We start from the raw sequence: 17,211 nt of genomic DNA, 5'->3' as shown, positions 1-17,211 counted from the left end.
TCAATCTGTCACAGAACCTCCTAATCTTGACTCTCTTGATTTCAAATCTCACTTTGGAAAACATTCCCATTCTCACTATGATCCTCTTAGATTTTCTTCATGCATGAACTTTGTGTTTCACAAAGAAGGTATTTCCAACCGCACTTTGTGTCCATCCTATGTCGTTGACTTAGATGCCCTGGCTGACAAGGGTATAGATTTTAAAGACATTTTTCATCTGTTAAAATGAGAAAACATCTTCAAAATTCGAAAGCCTATCCTAAATTGGTTAGGGAATTTTATGCAAACACGTTGTATCATGATGGAGACATTCACTCATATGTTAAGGGCTGACAAATTATTTTGAACAAAGAATCACTTAGTGATGCTCTTGATTATGAGGATATAGGGGTTAAAGCCTTTGTATATGGTAAATGGGACAATAATATGGGCATATCACATAAGGATGCTCTGGCTAACATATGTGAAAATTTTTCTCTCATGGATGCTATGACACCCACTCACAGAGTTTTAGGTCCTGTCCGAACCCAGCTTCACCGCATCATAATCCACATTATCCTGTCTTAAAGTGGCTCCTATCAAAGGGTTACCATCTGTGACACCTTGGTTCTTTATGCTATTCTCAATATCGCTCTTATCTCATTTGCATACCTCATGATGCGTCATATGATTGACTGTGTTACAAGTGATAAAAATGTCTCACTCCCATACGGAATATTTTTAACTTATGTCTTTGAGCATTTTCTGTTGATCTAAGCAATGAGGCTGTAGAGAACAAAAATTTATCACTTAAGGACGGTGGTGCAGTGAAGCCAACCAAAGAAAAAAGCTCTAAGACCACTAAGGATCTAGTTATGGAAGAAATTGAAGATGAAAGCCTCCATCCTCCTTCAGTTACAGGCACCTCTAGCTCTCACAAATACTTGATCAATGAGGTAGTTAAAGATGTACTTCAGGAGTTTGTTAATATGACCAAGCAGATGGTCTCCAGCAAACAATCTCACAAACTTGTCCTCCAAAACGAGAAATTCTTGATAAAGTCTCAAGACAAAGTTGAAGTACTTTGGTGTGCAGAAATTGTGATTACACTTTGATTATGTAAAATTCGTTGCTCTTTCTTTCCCTGGTAATGGTGCCAAAAACATGATGCCAATACCATGGTTCACAACTTCGCACAACTAACCAGCAATTGCACTGGGTCGTCCAAGTAATACCTTACGTGAGTAAGGGTCGAATCCCACGGAGATTGTTGGTATGAAGCAAGCTATGGTCACCTTGTAAATCTCAGTCAGGCGGATATAAAATAGTAATGGGGTTTTCGAAAATAATTAATAAAATAGGGATAGAAATACTTATGTAAATCATTGGTGAGAATTTCAGATAAGCGCATAGAGATGCTTTCGTTCCTCTGAACCTCTGCTTTCCTGTTGTCTTCATCCAATCAGTCTTACTCCTTTCCATGGCTGGCTTTATGTGATGCATCACCATTGTCAATGGCTACTTTCGGTCTTCTCTCGGGAAAATGATCCAAATGCCCTGTCACGGCACGGCTAATCGTCTGGAGGCATCACCCTTGTCAATGGTTTACATCATATCCTCTCAGTGAAAATGGTCAACGCACCCTGTCACGGCACGGCTATTCATCTGTCGGTTCTCGATCATGCTGGAATAGGATTTACTATCCTTTTGCGTCTGTCACTACGCCCAGCAATCGCGAGTTTGAAGCTCGTCACAGTCATTCAATCATTGAATCCTACTCGAAATACCACAGACAAGGTTTAGACTTTCCGGATTCTCTTGAATGCCGCCATCATTCTAGCTTACACCACGAAGATTCTGAGTAAAAGATCTAAGAGATACTCATTCAGTCGAAGGTAGAACGGAAGTGGTTGTCAGGCACGCGTTCATAGGGAATGATGATGATTGTCACGTTCATCACATTCAGGTTGAAGAGCGAATGAATATTTTAGAAGCGAAATAAGATGAATTGAATAGAAAACAGTAGTACTTTGCATTAATCTTTGAGGAACAGCAGAGCTCCACACCTTAATCTATGGAGTGTAGAAACTCTACCGTTAAAAATACATAAGTGAAAGGTCCAGGCATGACCGAATGGCCAGCCCCTCTGATCTAAGAACCAGGTGTCCAAAGATGTTCCAAAGATTCAAAGATGTCTAATACAATAGTAAAAGGTCCTATTTATAATAAACTAGCTACTAGGGTTTACAGAAGTAAGTAATTGATGCATAAATCCACTTCCGGGGCCCACTTGGTGTGTGCTTGGGCTGAGCTTGAGTGTTGCACGTGTAGAGGTCCTTCTTGGAGTTGAACGTCAGCATTTGTGCCAGTTTGGGCGTTCAACTCTGGTTTTGGATCCTTTTCTGGCGCTGGACGCCAGAATTGGGCAGAGAGCTGGCGTTGAACGCCAGTTTGCGTCGTCTATTCTTGGCCAAAGTATGGACTATTATATATTGCTGGAAAGCCCTGGATGTCTACTTTCCAACGCAATTAGAAGCGCGCCATTTCGAGTTCTGTAGCTCCAGAAAATACACTTTGAGTGAAGGGAGGTCAGAATCCAACAGCATCAGCAGTCCTTCTTCAACCTCTGAATCTGATTTTTTGCTCAAGTCCCTCAATTTCAGTCAGAAAATACCTGAAATCACAGAAAAATACACAAACTCATAGTAAAGTCCAGAAATGTGAATTTAACATAAAAACTAATGAAAACATCCCTAAAAGTAACTAGATTCTACTAAAAACATACTAAAAATAATGTCAAAAAGCGTATAAATTATCCGCTTATCACAACACCAAACTTAAATTGTTGCTTGTCCCCAAGCAACTGAAAATCAAATAGGATAAAAAGAAGAGAATATACTATAAATTCCAAACTACCAATGAAACATGGCTCCAATCATATGAGCGGGACTTATAGCTTTTTTGCCTCTTGAATAGTTTTGGCATCTCACTTTATCCATTGAGGTTCAGAATGATTGGCATCCATAGGAACTCAGAGTTCAGATAGTATTATTGACTCTCCTAGTTCAGTATGATGATTCTTGAACACAGCTTCTTTATGAGTCTTAGTCGTGGCCCTAGGCACTTTATTTTCCAGTATTACCACCGGATACATAAATGCCACAGACACATAATTGGGTGAACCTTTTCAGATTGTGACTCAGCTTTGCTAAAGTCCCCAATTAGAGGTGTCCAGGGTTCTTAAGCACACTCTTCTTTTGCTTTGGACCTTGACTTTAACCGCTCAGTCTCAAGTTTTCACTTGACACCTTCACGCCACAAGCACATGGTTAGGGACAGCTTGGTTTAGCCGCTTAGACCAGGATTTTATTCCTTTAGGCCCTCCTATCCACTGATGCTCAAAGCCTTGGGATCCTTTTTATTTGCCCTTGCCTTTTGGTTTTAAGGGTTATTGGCTTTTTGCTCTTGCCTCTTGGTTTTAAGAGCTTTGGCTTTTTCTGCTTGCTTTTTCTTTTTCTTTCTATATTTTTTTTTTCGCCTATTTTTTTCTGCAAGCTTTGTTCTTTGCTGCTTTTTCTTGCTTCAAGAATCATTTTTATGATTTTTCAGATTATCAAATAACATGTCTCCTAGTCATCATTCTTTCAAGAGCCAACATATCTAACATTCATGAACAACAACTTCAAAAGACATATGCACTGTTCAAGCATACATTCAGAAAACAAGAAGCATTGTCACCACATCAATATAATTAAACTAAGTTCAAGGATAAATTCGAAACTCATGTACTTCTTGTTCTTTTGAATTAAAACATTTTTCATTTAAGAGAGTTGATGGATTCATAGGACATTCATAACTTTAAGACAGAGTTACTAACTACTAATGATCATGTAATGAAGACATAAACATAGATAAGCACTTAACATAGAAAACGAAAAACAGAAGAAATAAGAGCAAGGAATGAATCTACCTTAGTGATGGTGGCGTTTCCTTCTTGAGGAACCAATGATGTCCTTGAGCTCTTCTATGTCTCTTCCTTGTTTTTGTTGCTCCTCCCTCATTGCTTTTTGATCTTCTCTTATTTCATGAAGGATGATGGAGTGCTCTTGATGTTCCACCCTTAGTTGTCCCATATTGGAACTCAATTCTCCTAGGGAGGTGTTGATTTGCTCCCAATAGTTTTGTGGAGGAAAGTGCATTTGAGGCATCTCCGGAATCTCATGGTGATGAGCTTCATACGCCTCTTGAGCTCCATGAATGGGCTCTCTTGCTTGCTCCATCTTTTTCTTAGTGATGGGCTTGTCCTTTTTAATGAGGATATCTCCCTTTATGTCAATCCCAGCCGAATTGCATAGGTGGCAAATGAGGTGAGGAAAGGCTAACCTTGCCATAGTGGAGGACTTGTCAGCCACCTTGTAGAGTTCTTGAGGTATAATCTCATGAACTTCCACCGCTTCTCCAATCATGATGCTATGGATCATGATGGCCCGGTCTATAGTAACTTCAGACCGGTTGCTAGTGGGAATGATTGAGCATTGAATGAACTCCAACCATCCTCTAGCTATAGGCTTGAGGTCCAATCTTCTTAGTTGAACCGGCTTGCCTTTGGAGTCAATCTTCCATTGAGCTCCTTCTATACATATGTCCATAAGGACTTGGTCCAACCTTTGATCAAAGTTGACTCTCCTTGTGTAGGGGCGTGCGTTCTCTTCCATGTTTGGTAAGTTTAACGCCAACCTCACATTTTCCGAACTAAAATCTAAGTATTTCCCCCGAACCATTGTAACATAGTTCTTTGGATCCGGGTTCTTACTTTGATCATGGTTCTTGGTGATCCATGCATTAGCATAGAACTCTTGAACCATTAAGATGCCGACTTGTTGGATGGGATTTGTTAGAACTTCCCAACCTCTTCTTTGAATTTCATGTCGGATCTCCGGATACTCATTTCTTTTGAGTTTGAAAGGGACCTCAGGGATCACCTTCTTTTTGGCCACAACATCATAGAAGTGGTCTTGATGGGCTTTGGAGATGAACCTTTCCATCTCCCATGACTCGGAGGTGGAAGCTTTTGTCTTCCCTTTTCCTTTTCTAGAGGATTCTCCGGTCTTAGGTGCCATCAATGGTAATGGAAAAACAAAAAGCTTATGCTTTTACCACACCAAACTTAGAATTTTGCTCGCCCTCGAGCAAGAGAAGAAAGAATAGATGAAGAAGAAGAAGAAATGGAGGAGAGGGAGAAGGGGTTGTGTTTCGGCCAAGAAGAGAAGAGAGGGTTATGTTGTGTGAAAATGAGGAAGAATGGAGGGCTATATATAGGGAAGGGAGGGGGGTGAAGGTTCGGCCATTTAGGGTGGGTTTGGGTGGGAAATTGGTTTTGAATTTTGAAGGTAGGTGGAGTTTATGAGGTAGGTTTATGGGGAAGAGTGGATGGATGTGAGTGGTGAAGAGGTGATGGGGAAGAGAGATTGAGGTGATTGGTGAAGGGTTTTGGGGAAGAGTGTTTATGGGATTGTGTGAAAGAGGGGTGAGAAGAAGTGAGTGGAGGTAGGTGGGGATCCTGTGGGGTCCACAGATCCTGAGGTGTTCAAGGATTTACAACCTTGCACCAAATTAGGCATGCAAAATGCCCTTGCACACAACTCTGGGCATTCAGCGCCAGATTGGTGCCCATTTTGGGCGTTCAACGCCCATTTACTGGCCATTTCTGGCGTTGAACGCCAGAACCATGCTTGTTCTGGGCGTTCAGCGCCAGCTCCTCTCTAGGGTGCATTTCTGGCGTTCAGCGCCCAGATGATGCCTATTTTGGGCGTTCAGCGCCCAAACACTGCCCATTTTGGGCGTTCAGTGCCAGAACCATGCTTTGTTCTGGCGTTGAACGCCAGGCAGGTGCTTCCTCCAGGGTGTGATTTTTCTTCTGCTGTTTTTGATTCCGTTTTCAATTTCTATATTTATTTTGTGACTCCACATGATCATGAACCTATAAAGACATATAACTAAGAAAAATATTGTTAGATAAATAAAAATTAGTTTGCCTCCCAACAAGCACTTCTTTAATGTCAATAGCTTGACAGTGGGCTCTCATGGAGCCTCACAGATGTTCAGAGTATTGTTGAGACTCTCCAACACCAAACTTAGAGTTTGGATATGGGAGTTCAACACCAAACTTAGAGTTTGGTTGTGGCCTCCCAACACCAAACTTAGAGTTTGACTGTGGGGGCTTTGTTTGACTCTGCTTTGAGAGAAGCTTTTTCTGCTTCCTCTCCATGGATGCAGAGAGAGATCCTTGAGTTGTAAACACAAGGTTGTCCTCATTCAATTGAAGGATTAATTCTCCTCTGTCCACATCAATCACAGCTCTTGCTGTGACTAGGAAAGGTCTTCCTAGGATGATGGATTCATCCTCTTCCTTTCCAGTATCCAGGACTATGAAATCAGCAGGGATGTAAAGGCCTTCAACCTTTACTAACACGTCCTCTACTTGTCCATAAGCCTGTTTTCTTGAATTGTCTGCCATCTCTAATGAGATTTTAGCAGCTTGCACCCCATAGATTCCCAGTTTCTCTATTACAGAGAGGGGCATGAGGTTTATTCCTGAACCAAGGTCACACAGGGCCTTAAAGATCATGGTGCCTATGGTACAAGGTATTATGAACTTTCCAGGATCCTGTCTCTTCTGAGGCAATGTCAGTTGATCTAGATCACTTAGTTCATTGATGAACAAGGGAGTTTCATCTTTCCAAGTTTCAATACCAAATAATTTGGCATTCAACTTCATGATTGCACCAAGAAACTTGGCAGTTTGCTCTTCAGTAACATCCTCATTCTCTTCAGAAGAGGAATACTCATCAGAGCTCATGAATGGCATAAGGAGGTTCAATGGAATCTCTATGGTCTCTAGATGAGCCTCAGAGTCCTTTGGTTCCTCAGAGGGAAGCTCCTTATTGATCACTATACGTCCCAGGAGGTCTTCCCCCTTGGGATTCACGTCCTCTCCTTCCCTTACAGGTTCGGCCATGGTGCTTATGTCAATGGCCTTGCACTCTCCTTTTGGATTCTCTTCTGTATTGCTTGGGAGAGTACTAGGAGGGATTTCAGTGATCCTTTTACTCAGCTGGCCCACTTGTGCTTCCAAATTTCTAATGGAAGACCTTGTTTCATTCATGAAACTTACAGTGGCCTTGGATAGATTAGAGACTAAGTTTGCTAAGCTAGATGGGTTCTGCTCAGAATTCTCTGTCTGTTGCTGAGTGGATGATGGAAAAGGCTTGCTATTGCTAAACCTGTTTCTTCCACCATTATTAAAGCCTTGTTGAGGCTTTTGATCCTTCCATGAGAGATTTGGATGATTTCTCCATGATGGATTATAGGTGTTTCCATATGGTTCACCCATGTAATTTACCTCTGCTATTGCAGGGTTCTCAGGATCATAAGCTTATTCTTCATAAGAAGCCTCTTGAGTACTGTTGGATGCAGCTTGCATTCCATTCAGACTCTGAGAAATCATATTGACTTGCTGAGTCAATATTTTGTTCTGAGCCAATATGGCATTCAGAGTATCAACCTCAAGAACTCCCTTCTTCATAGGCGTCCCATTACTCACAGGATTCCTCTCAGAAGTGTACATGAACTGGTTATTAGCAACCATGTCAATGAGTTCTTGAGCTTCTGCAGGCGTTTTCTTTAGGTGAATAGATCCACCTGTAGAGGTATCCAATGACATCTTTGATAGCTCAGATAAACCATCATAGAATATATCCAGGATGGTCCATTCTGAAAGCATGTCAGAAGGACACTTTTTAGTCAGCTGCTTGTATCTTTCCCAAGCTTCATAGAGGGATTCACCATCTTTTTGTTTGAAGGTTTAAACATCCACTCTAAGCTTGCTCAGCTTTTGAGGAGGAAAGAACTTGGCTAAGAAAGCCGTGACCAGCTTATCCCAAGAGTTCAGGCTATCTTTAGGTTGAGAGTCCAACCATATTCTAGCTCTATCTCTTACAGCAAATGGGAAAAGCATGAGCCTGTAGACTTCAGGATCTACTCTATTAGTCTTAACAGTATCACAGATCTGCAAGAATTCAGTTAAGAACTGAAAAGGATCTTCAGATGGAAGTCCATAAAACTTGCAGTTCTGCTGCATCAGAGAAACTAATTGAGGTTTCAGCTCAAAATTGTTTGCTCCAATGGTAGGAATGGAGATGCTTCTTCCATGTAAATTGGAATTTGGTGCAGTAAAGTCACCAAGCATTCTCCTTGCATTGTTGTTGGGTTCGGCTGCCATCTCCTTTACTTGTTCAAAGTTTTCAATCAAGTTGTCTCTGGATTGTTGTAATTTAGCTTCTCTTAGTTTCCTCTTCAGAGTCCTTTCAGGTTCTGGATCAGCTTCAACAAGAATGCCTTTTTCTCTGTCCCTAATCTGAGCAACAAGATGAACCGTCAGTTGTCCAAACTCGAACAATCCCCAGCAACGGCGCCAAAAACTTGATGTGCAGAAATTGTGATTACACTTTGATTATGTAAAATTCATTGCTCTTTCTTTCCCTGGTAATGGCGCCAAAAACATGATGCCAATACCATGGTTCACAACTTCGCACAACTAACCAGCAAGTGCACTGGGTCGTCCAAGTAATACCTTACGTGAGTAAGGGTTGAATCCCACGGAGATTGTTGGTATGAAGCAAGCTATGGTCACCTTGTAAATCTCAGTCAGGCGGATATAAAATAGTAATGGGGTTTTCGAAAATAATTAATAAAATATGGATAGAAATACTTATGTAAATCATTGGTGAGAATTTCAGATAAGCGCATAGAGATGTTTTCGTTCCTCTGAACCTCTGCTTTCCTGCTATCTTCATCCAATCAGTCTTACTCTTTTCCATGGCTAGCTTTATGTGATGCATCACCATTGTCAATGGCTACTTTCGGTCTTCTCTCGGGAAAATGATCCAAATGCCCTGTCACGGCACGGCTAATCGTCTGGAGGCATCACCCTTGTCAATGGTTTACATCCTATCCTCTCAGTGAAAATGGTCAACGCACCCTGTCACGGCACGGCTATTCATCTGTCGGTTCTCGATCATGCTGGAATAGGATTTACTATCCTTTTGCGTCTGTCACTACGCCCAGCAATCGCGAGTTTGAAGCTCATCACAGTCATTCAATCATTGAATCCTACTCGGAATACCACAGACAAGGTTTAGACTTTCCGGATTCTCTTGAATGCCGCCATCATTCTAGCTTACACCACGAAGATTCTGAGTAAGAGATCTAAGAGATACTCATTCAGTCGAAGGTAGAACGGAAGTGGTTGTTAGGCACGCGTTCATAGGGAATGATGATGATTGTCACATTCATCACATTCAGGTTGAAGAGCGAATGAATATCTTAGAAGCGAAATAAGATGAATTGAATAGAAAACAGTAGTACTTTGCATTAATCTTTGAGGAACAGCAGAGCTCTACACCTTAATCTATGGAGTGTAGAAACTCTACCGTTAAAAATACATAAGTGAAAGGTCCAGGCATGGCCGAATGGCCAGCCCCTCTGATCTAAGAACCAGGCGTCCAAAGATGTTCCAAAGATTCAAAGATGTCTAATACAATAGTAAAAGGTCCTATTTATAATAAACTAGCTACTAGGGTTTACAGAAGTAAGTAATTGATGCATAAATCCACTTCCGGGGCCCACTTGGTGTGTGCTTGGGCTGAGCTTGAGTGTTGCACGTGTAGAGGTCCTTCTTGGAGTTGAATGCCAGCATTTGTGCCAGTTTGGGCGTTCAACTCTGGTTTTGGATCCTTTTCTGGCGCTGGACGCCAGAATTGGGCAGAGAGCTGGCGTTGAACGCCAGTTTACGTTATCTATTCTTGGCCAAAGTATGGACTATTATATATTTCTGGAAAGCCCTGGATGTCTACTTTCCAACACAATTGAAATCGTGCCATTTCGAGTTCTGTAGCTCCAGGAAATCCACTTTGAGTGCAGGGAGGTCAGAATCCAACAGCATCAGCAGTCCTTCTTCAACCTCTGAATCTGATTTTTTGCTCAAGTCCCTCAATTTCAGTCAGAAAATACCTGAAATCATAGAAAAATACACAAACTCATAGTAAAATCCAGAAATATAAATTTAACATAAAAACTAATGAAAACATCCCTAAAAGTAACTAGATTCTACTAAAAACATACTAAAAACAATGTCAAAAAGCGTATAAATTATCCGCTCATCACACTTCTCAAGTACCTTGACTTGCTGGATGAGAATCAAATGTTGGAGCAAGAGAAAGAAAACTTGGGCACTGAAGATGAGGATTCTGATGCTTAGTCTTTGTCTCCTACTGATGCTGAGAGATTATAGTTTGTTGTTACTTCTGGTTCTGATTAACACTTTACTTTGCTCTTTTTCAGCTTTCTGAACACTTTTTTTTTTTTTGGATAACTGTAATAGCATTAGACTATTTCTTTTGATTCCCATGTTTTCTCATTTTGATATATTAGCATGCTTTTTTATCTAACTCTTGTAGGTTTCCCTCCTTGATAACAAAAGGGGGAGAAAAGAAAAATGAAGGAAAATAAATTGAAATTGATGGATGCCTCGGTTGCCTCTGATTTGAACTTGTGGAAACTTACTGTTTTGAGTTGTGATATTAGACTAGCTCAGATTATGCATGTTTCAAGGCTGGTTAATGATAGCTTACATGGAAGCCTTGAAAATCATTGAATGTTTGGCATATTTTCTGTGTATAGTTTGTTGGTATCATGTTACAAAATACAAATATTCAGGGGGAGCTCAATGTCAAAAGAAACATCAAAGGGAAGTTTTTTAAATCTATTCTCTTTTTCTTTCAATTCATTTTAATAATGTTTGTCATCAAGGGGGAGATTGTTGAATTTAGACAACTAAACCATGATTAAAGTGATGACTAAACATTATTGGGATATTTATCAAATTGGTCGTGTGATGTATTTTGTTTAGTGTGCAGAAAAATGATTTGATCCAACTGGCTCAAGACGAATGAAATTGGCCCATTAAGCATGAACAAGCCCACATACACATACACACACTCTAGCCCATTATCATATTAAACATAACCAAACTTTGTTTCATTACAAGTTGCTGAACCATATGAGAGAAAAGAAGGAAAGTGAGCCCATATCCACTTCAAGCCTAACTCAATGATCCATAACCAAATCTCACACTCCTAAACTTAAACTTCAATTCATTTGAATCTTCTTTCACTTCCACCGAACAAACAAACCCTTTCTTCTCTCTCTTCCCTTTTTCTTTCTTATCACATCAATCTCTGAATCAAGAAAGAAGAAAGAGAAAAGTTTCAGAGCCAGGACAAAAAGAAGAACGAAAAGCTAGCTTCTATTTTCAAGTAAGAAGGAAAAGTAAAAGGGCTACAACAAAAGGGAAGATCTCAATGCAACAAAGAATCACAAAAAAGGTGATTTCCTCATTTATGCTTCAACGAGAAACTGTGAAGAAAAACTCTATGTCCCAAGCACCATTCAAGAAACTATGAAGGTTGTGAAGTCAAAGGTGCTCAGTGGTTCATCAACGGATAAGAAACAAACTTGGGGTCGAAGCAAAGATCAACGACTCAGAGTCAAGAAGTTTGAAGAAAAAGGATGAAAGAAAAAGGTATGGTAGCATGTCAATGCCTCGGTCCTCTCTCTTTACTCTGACCATGCCGCTGTGGATTTTGATTGTTGGAGAAGAAGACAAATCATGTGTTGAAGATTTCTCAAGCCATGGAAGCTTCACTCCTCTATAATAGGGCTGAACAGCCAAGGATTGATGCAAGAGAGAAAGAGCACTGGTTTTGGTTCCCATAGCTCCCTGAGCTGTTCTTGTTCTTCTCCTTCATGGTTTTCATTTAGTATATCTTTTCTCAGTTTATTCTATCTGACTTTCATTGAAAAAATGCAAACATGGTGAGGTTTGTAAAAAAAAGCCAATGAGTGGAAAAAGGCAGAGAGCTAAGCTTGGAGAAAAAGCCTAAGTTATTTTAGAAATTCTCTGTTAGTATTTCTGTTTTGTGTCATGATCCTGAGAAAATTTCTTTGCAAGTTGGGTTAGCACTTTGCAATTGAAAGCTAGGGTGAGTCCTAGTCAAGTTCAGGTTGGGTTAGAATCTGGACTTATCCCAGATAAGATTGGGTAGATCCTATGAAGAATTGGTGTTTGTAATCTGTTGAAAAGATAGTGAAATTCTATCATTATTGTATTGGAAACTAGATGTAGGCTATATTGCACTGAGTAGCCGAACTAGAATACATCTGTGTGTCACTCTCTACTCTCTTCTCTGTTACTGGTTCTGCTATAATAGAGACAAAAATAGAGTATCTCCTGATTTCTCTACTCAGCAACGTTTTTCTATTACTATTCCTTCAAGCAACTCTATTCTAGCTCCTACCATATCAGGAGAAAAAATCAAAGTATCTCATGTATTATCTTAATAAAAAGCAAAGTTACAAGCAAAGTTAAAAAGAGGCCAAGATTCAACCCCCTTCTCTTAGCCACTGATTACCATCGGTCTTAATTTGCTTCCTTAAGTACTAATGTGATAAAATACATGTTAATATAACATGTCTTGTTATATTAGCATTTCAGTTTACCACATTATCAATTAACTTAAAACTTTTAGTATTCAACTAATATTTTTACCCGTAATAACATTACGAAAATATAAATCTTTTAAAACTACGTCATCTTTGTCCTGACATTATAGATTATGACACAAAATAATGTTGATCTAAAAGCACTCAATGTAATTGACATTTCATTAGTTTAATCAAATTCCTAACACTTGTGGCATGCTAACTTTCTCAAAGGAACTATAAAGATGGTTAGAAAGGAACATTGATGGTTCTGTTTTAGTTTTTTGTTTTAATGTTTTTTTAGATGAATGATCGTTTAACACTCGTTTTTTATCATGGTAAAAAATTTGAAAAGTTGCTGATGGTAGAGTTATTTACACAAACAATTTGTCTGATGAATAAATTCGAATAGATGAATATTATTTGAATATTTTTGTTATAACTAGTTACTTCAAAGAGTTGGAGTATGACAAAGCTGATGCGGCTTGATATTTAGACCCAACTGAAGGGTTTGAGTTCGGGTTGAGAAGGTTGGATTTGACCAAGATTTAAGGAATACAATCAGACACTGCCATGTCAAAAACAATGTCATTCACATTTTGAGCATGGTCCTTCTATGCCCGAGTTTATAGATGCCATGAAATTGTCTAAAGATGGTGAACATTTTGATGGAGAAGGTGATAGTGAACTAAAGGTTATATCAATTATGTAACACTCTATCCTTCAAAGTCTTATACTTAAGTCATAATTTGATGAGGATTTGGTGCTGTGACACAAGGTTGAGATATAAATACTTATTTATAGAAAGAGATATTAAACTAGAAACCTGTAAAGAGATTTAAACCCCAAATAAAATGGCAATTTGTCAATTGTTCACACTCGATGACATACATAAGTGCGTCGAAAAAAAGTAGATAATTAAAAGTTTAAAGAAAGAATCAGGGTAAAGCAATCATATATAAGTATATATAAATATCTATTAGTCTCGACTCGCAAAGATTAGTCCGGCTAGAGTTACAACAGTAAAACAGTTTGACATACATAACCTATCTCTCAAAGAATACATTAAAAGCCTTTAAAGGCAAGTCTTCAAAATAAGTACATCATATGAGTTTTTTTAAAACGAATGAGAGAATCTAAAACCAAAGCAGAAGCAAAAAGTCTTCTTCACCATTTTTCAGATAAAACTCTCGCTCACTGAGGAGCATTGAGACTTGCATCTGAAAAATAGAAATAATAGATAGGTGAGAACCCAATCCACCAGATTCCCAGTAGGGTAAAAGTGTCGAATCAATACAATTAACAAGAACTCTCTAAGCAATCTTAATCTTCAAAGTTTTATTGATCCAAGCTTAGGGTTCTCACTAAACCGGAAAATGGCAACTTACCTAAGGGATTCTAATCTATCTATTTATTTTCAGTTTTTCAAAAACCTCCAATCACCACACCACATCAAGAACAACTCTTAGCGTTGCCATCGTCAGCATAAGGGATCTATCATTCGTTCAAACACATAAAATAATACAAAGAATACACAAATAGAGAGAATAGATAAAGCAATTAGCTCAAATAGCAAAAATATACAATTATTCAACAAGACAAACCAAATACAAAATGCACACCCAATTAATCACATAAATACAAATGATGCATGCCTGCCTACTGGCCATGAGCTTATGTGTCGGTTAACTGTCAGGACCCGACACATTCGATAGCTAACCCAGACATTGTCTCTCTTCTGTTTACTTGCTATATGTAATGTCTCGTAGGGTGAGTGTCATGTATACATCGCAGAAAGAGAAAATTTCGCAGGGTTGAGTGCCCTATACACCTCGTAGAGTTGAGTGCCATATATATCTCGTAGGGTGAGTGTCCTGTACACCTCGCAGGGTTAAGAAGCCTGCACACCTCTCATCCGAGAGAACCCACAGTCCTTTAAAATCTTAACCCGGAGCAATTGGGACTAAGCCAAGACCCCTGCATCTTACCTAGGCAACTCAAATATCATTCAACTTCATGTCCATCATCCAATAGTATCAACTCATCCATTCAATCACTTCTAACTCATTCCGACTTAATAATTTCATTTCCAACACTTTCTACCCTCTAATCCACCGTCTCTATACTCATTATAGGGGTTACGGATGTGAAAGAGCTGGTTGAATAGGCTAAAACAGTTAAAAATTATCATTTCTAAAAAACAAGTCGTGCGTACGCATGAGTTTTCTTTAGCGCGTACGTGTAGAAACACGCACGAAAAACGTTCAATTCTAAAATACAAGTCGTGCGTACGCATGATTTGGCTTTTGTGCGTACGCATGGTATGCGCACGAAACCATTTCACTTTTGTAACACCCTTCATGCGTATGCATGGGTTGTGCGTACACAGGACTCCAATTTTCTGCAACTTCTACATAATTTAGTTTTTAACCCCCAAATTCAAACTTCTATAATTTTTTGTACAATTATCTATTTTTCTTCACTCTTAAATGATTTTTAATTCCATTAACTTTAATTTAAAACAAATTTCATCTAAATCCGAACTCCGAACACCAAATTACAACTCGTGGAAGTTGGTCAAAATTAATTCCTTACCACTTTATACCCAAGGTTCATTTTGACAATCTTTCGGTCCAATTCAAGCCTAAGCAATTCCAAAACCATTTCTACACATTACAATCACTCATTTATCATTTTTCAAATATTCCAAGCCTAATCATTCTAATTCTAACTTATTAGCAGTTAGCACATTCCACAACTTTTATTCCATTGTTGGATCTCTGGACTGGGCCATTGGCTCTGAGCCACTGAGGTTGTTGGATGGATCTTTATACACAAAAATAATGTTACACACAATGATCATATTTCTAGTTGGAGACATGGTATGCTCATAATAATCTAACAATGCCAGAGAATTTTTATATATTAGAGTCACTTTAAAGGTAAAGTATTTTTAATTATTTAATTCAATTAACTAAAGAGGAGTGCTAGGAGACCAACACTTTTGCTAAATTCTGACCAACACTTAACCATCAAAAGAAAATTGAATGATTTTACACCATTAGATGCAATCTCACACCATTAAAAACATCATTGATGACTAATTGGTGACTAAAAACCACAAAATCTGCTGGCCCTTAGACTTTCTCGTAACGAAAGGTAACAAATTTAATTAGGAGTAATCAAAGAACATGTCTTCGGACTCGGGAGAGTAGCAAGCAATAACCTAAACCTGTAAAAGAGAACTATCTCATCATCACAGAGCTCAGCATGTTCTTATGGCATTTAATTTGTTGTACGCTTTGTGTTTCTTGAATAATTTTAATGCCCAATTATATGATCTTAATCATGAATTTAATTCCCTTCTTTGTCTGCTTTTAGTATTTTTCTAATAAACTATAAGTTTATCACTCATAATTCATTTCCTCTTTTATGGTTGTGTACTTGTGTGTAAAAAAGAGAAGGAAAAAGGACTATGAAATTATTCTGCATCGAAGAAAGAATCTCATTGAATTATGGTTGCTCAAGGACCCAAACAAAGAAATTAAATAATGGGTTTGAATTAAACATAGGTATATGTTCTTGCATTGTGACTAATCTTCTTAGATATATTGCTCGTCCAACCTTAATTAGTTGAGCTCAGTTTTCTGTGAATGAATGAGGTATATAATGGTTGACGATGAGCACGAAATGTAGATATTTATAAACACTTTCAAGCTCAAGTTAAATTTTTATTATTTTTTAAAATTATAATTAAGTGAAATTAATATACATTTTTTTTTTGTCATTCTGAAGTTAGTTTTAAGGTATTTGATAATGTAGTTATTATTGTCTTATACATGGTTTGTTATTAATGAAGAATAGATGTTAATTCATGATGAAAGATAATGCTTATAGTAATCAAATTATAACGCTACTATTTGATATTAATAGCCGATTTATACATTGGTTACAATCAACTTATACGGAACCAATCAATATACAAAATATTTTTTTTTCTCAAGAGGTATCAATAAGGTTTAAATTCAAAGTAGCTAAGTCACCAAAAAAAAAATTCAAAGTAGCTAAGTAATTTCAAAGACAAGTTACTACATAAGGATTAACCAAATTTTGTTAAAACCTCGGATGAAAAAATTGAGAGGGACAAATTTCTTAAGAAATTAAAATTGATCGGAGATCACAAGCCGGTATATATGTTACAAGAAAACAAGTTTGAATTACAAATTGCTTTTATTTTCTATCAAGTGAAATAAATTGAAGAGAGAAAAACAAAATTGTTTTATGTCTCTTTGCTTCAACTACCAAACAAACGCAATCTTAGGTCTGAGATCCATTAGCACCATAACTAGCCAAAATATCAATACAGCTTTTATCTTGAATTGTGCTCAAGCCACTAGTTTTTGTAACTGGTAGATGACAATTGCATGATTGCAACGTTAAGTAAAAAAAGCATATGAATTTTGTTTTACACTTTGACATGACATCAGTAGTCAATTTTTTTTTTTAATTTATCTTTTTCCTTTAATCTGTTGTACTATATATATGCGTGTTTGTACATCAACTGTTCATACCATACCACCAACATTGATAACGTTTCCCACCTTTGACAAATACTATCTCCACAAACTAATC

General features: G+C 38.2%; 1 non-coding gene across 1 annotated transcript; it reads left to right on the top strand.

Annotated features, from left to right (window-relative positions):
* The first annotated feature begins 7,756 nt into the window (after positions 1-7,756).
* Positions 7,757-7,864, top strand: LOC112788752 (small nucleolar RNA R71). The gene has a single exon (XR_003196102.1). It is a non-coding gene; the product is annotated as a small nucleolar RNA R71 (small nucleolar RNA).
* The last annotated feature ends 9,347 nt before the right edge of the window (positions 7,865-17,211 follow it).

This window comes from Arachis hypogaea, chromosome 20, assembly GCF_003086295.3.
Source record: "Arachis hypogaea cultivar Tifrunner chromosome 20, arahy.Tifrunner.gnm2.J5K5, whole genome shotgun sequence".
NCBI classification, from domain to species: domain Eukaryota; kingdom Viridiplantae; phylum Streptophyta; class Magnoliopsida; order Fabales; family Fabaceae; genus Arachis; species Arachis hypogaea.
Note: the sequence above shows the minus strand (reverse complement) of the source record. Positions and strands in the feature narration are given on the sequence as shown.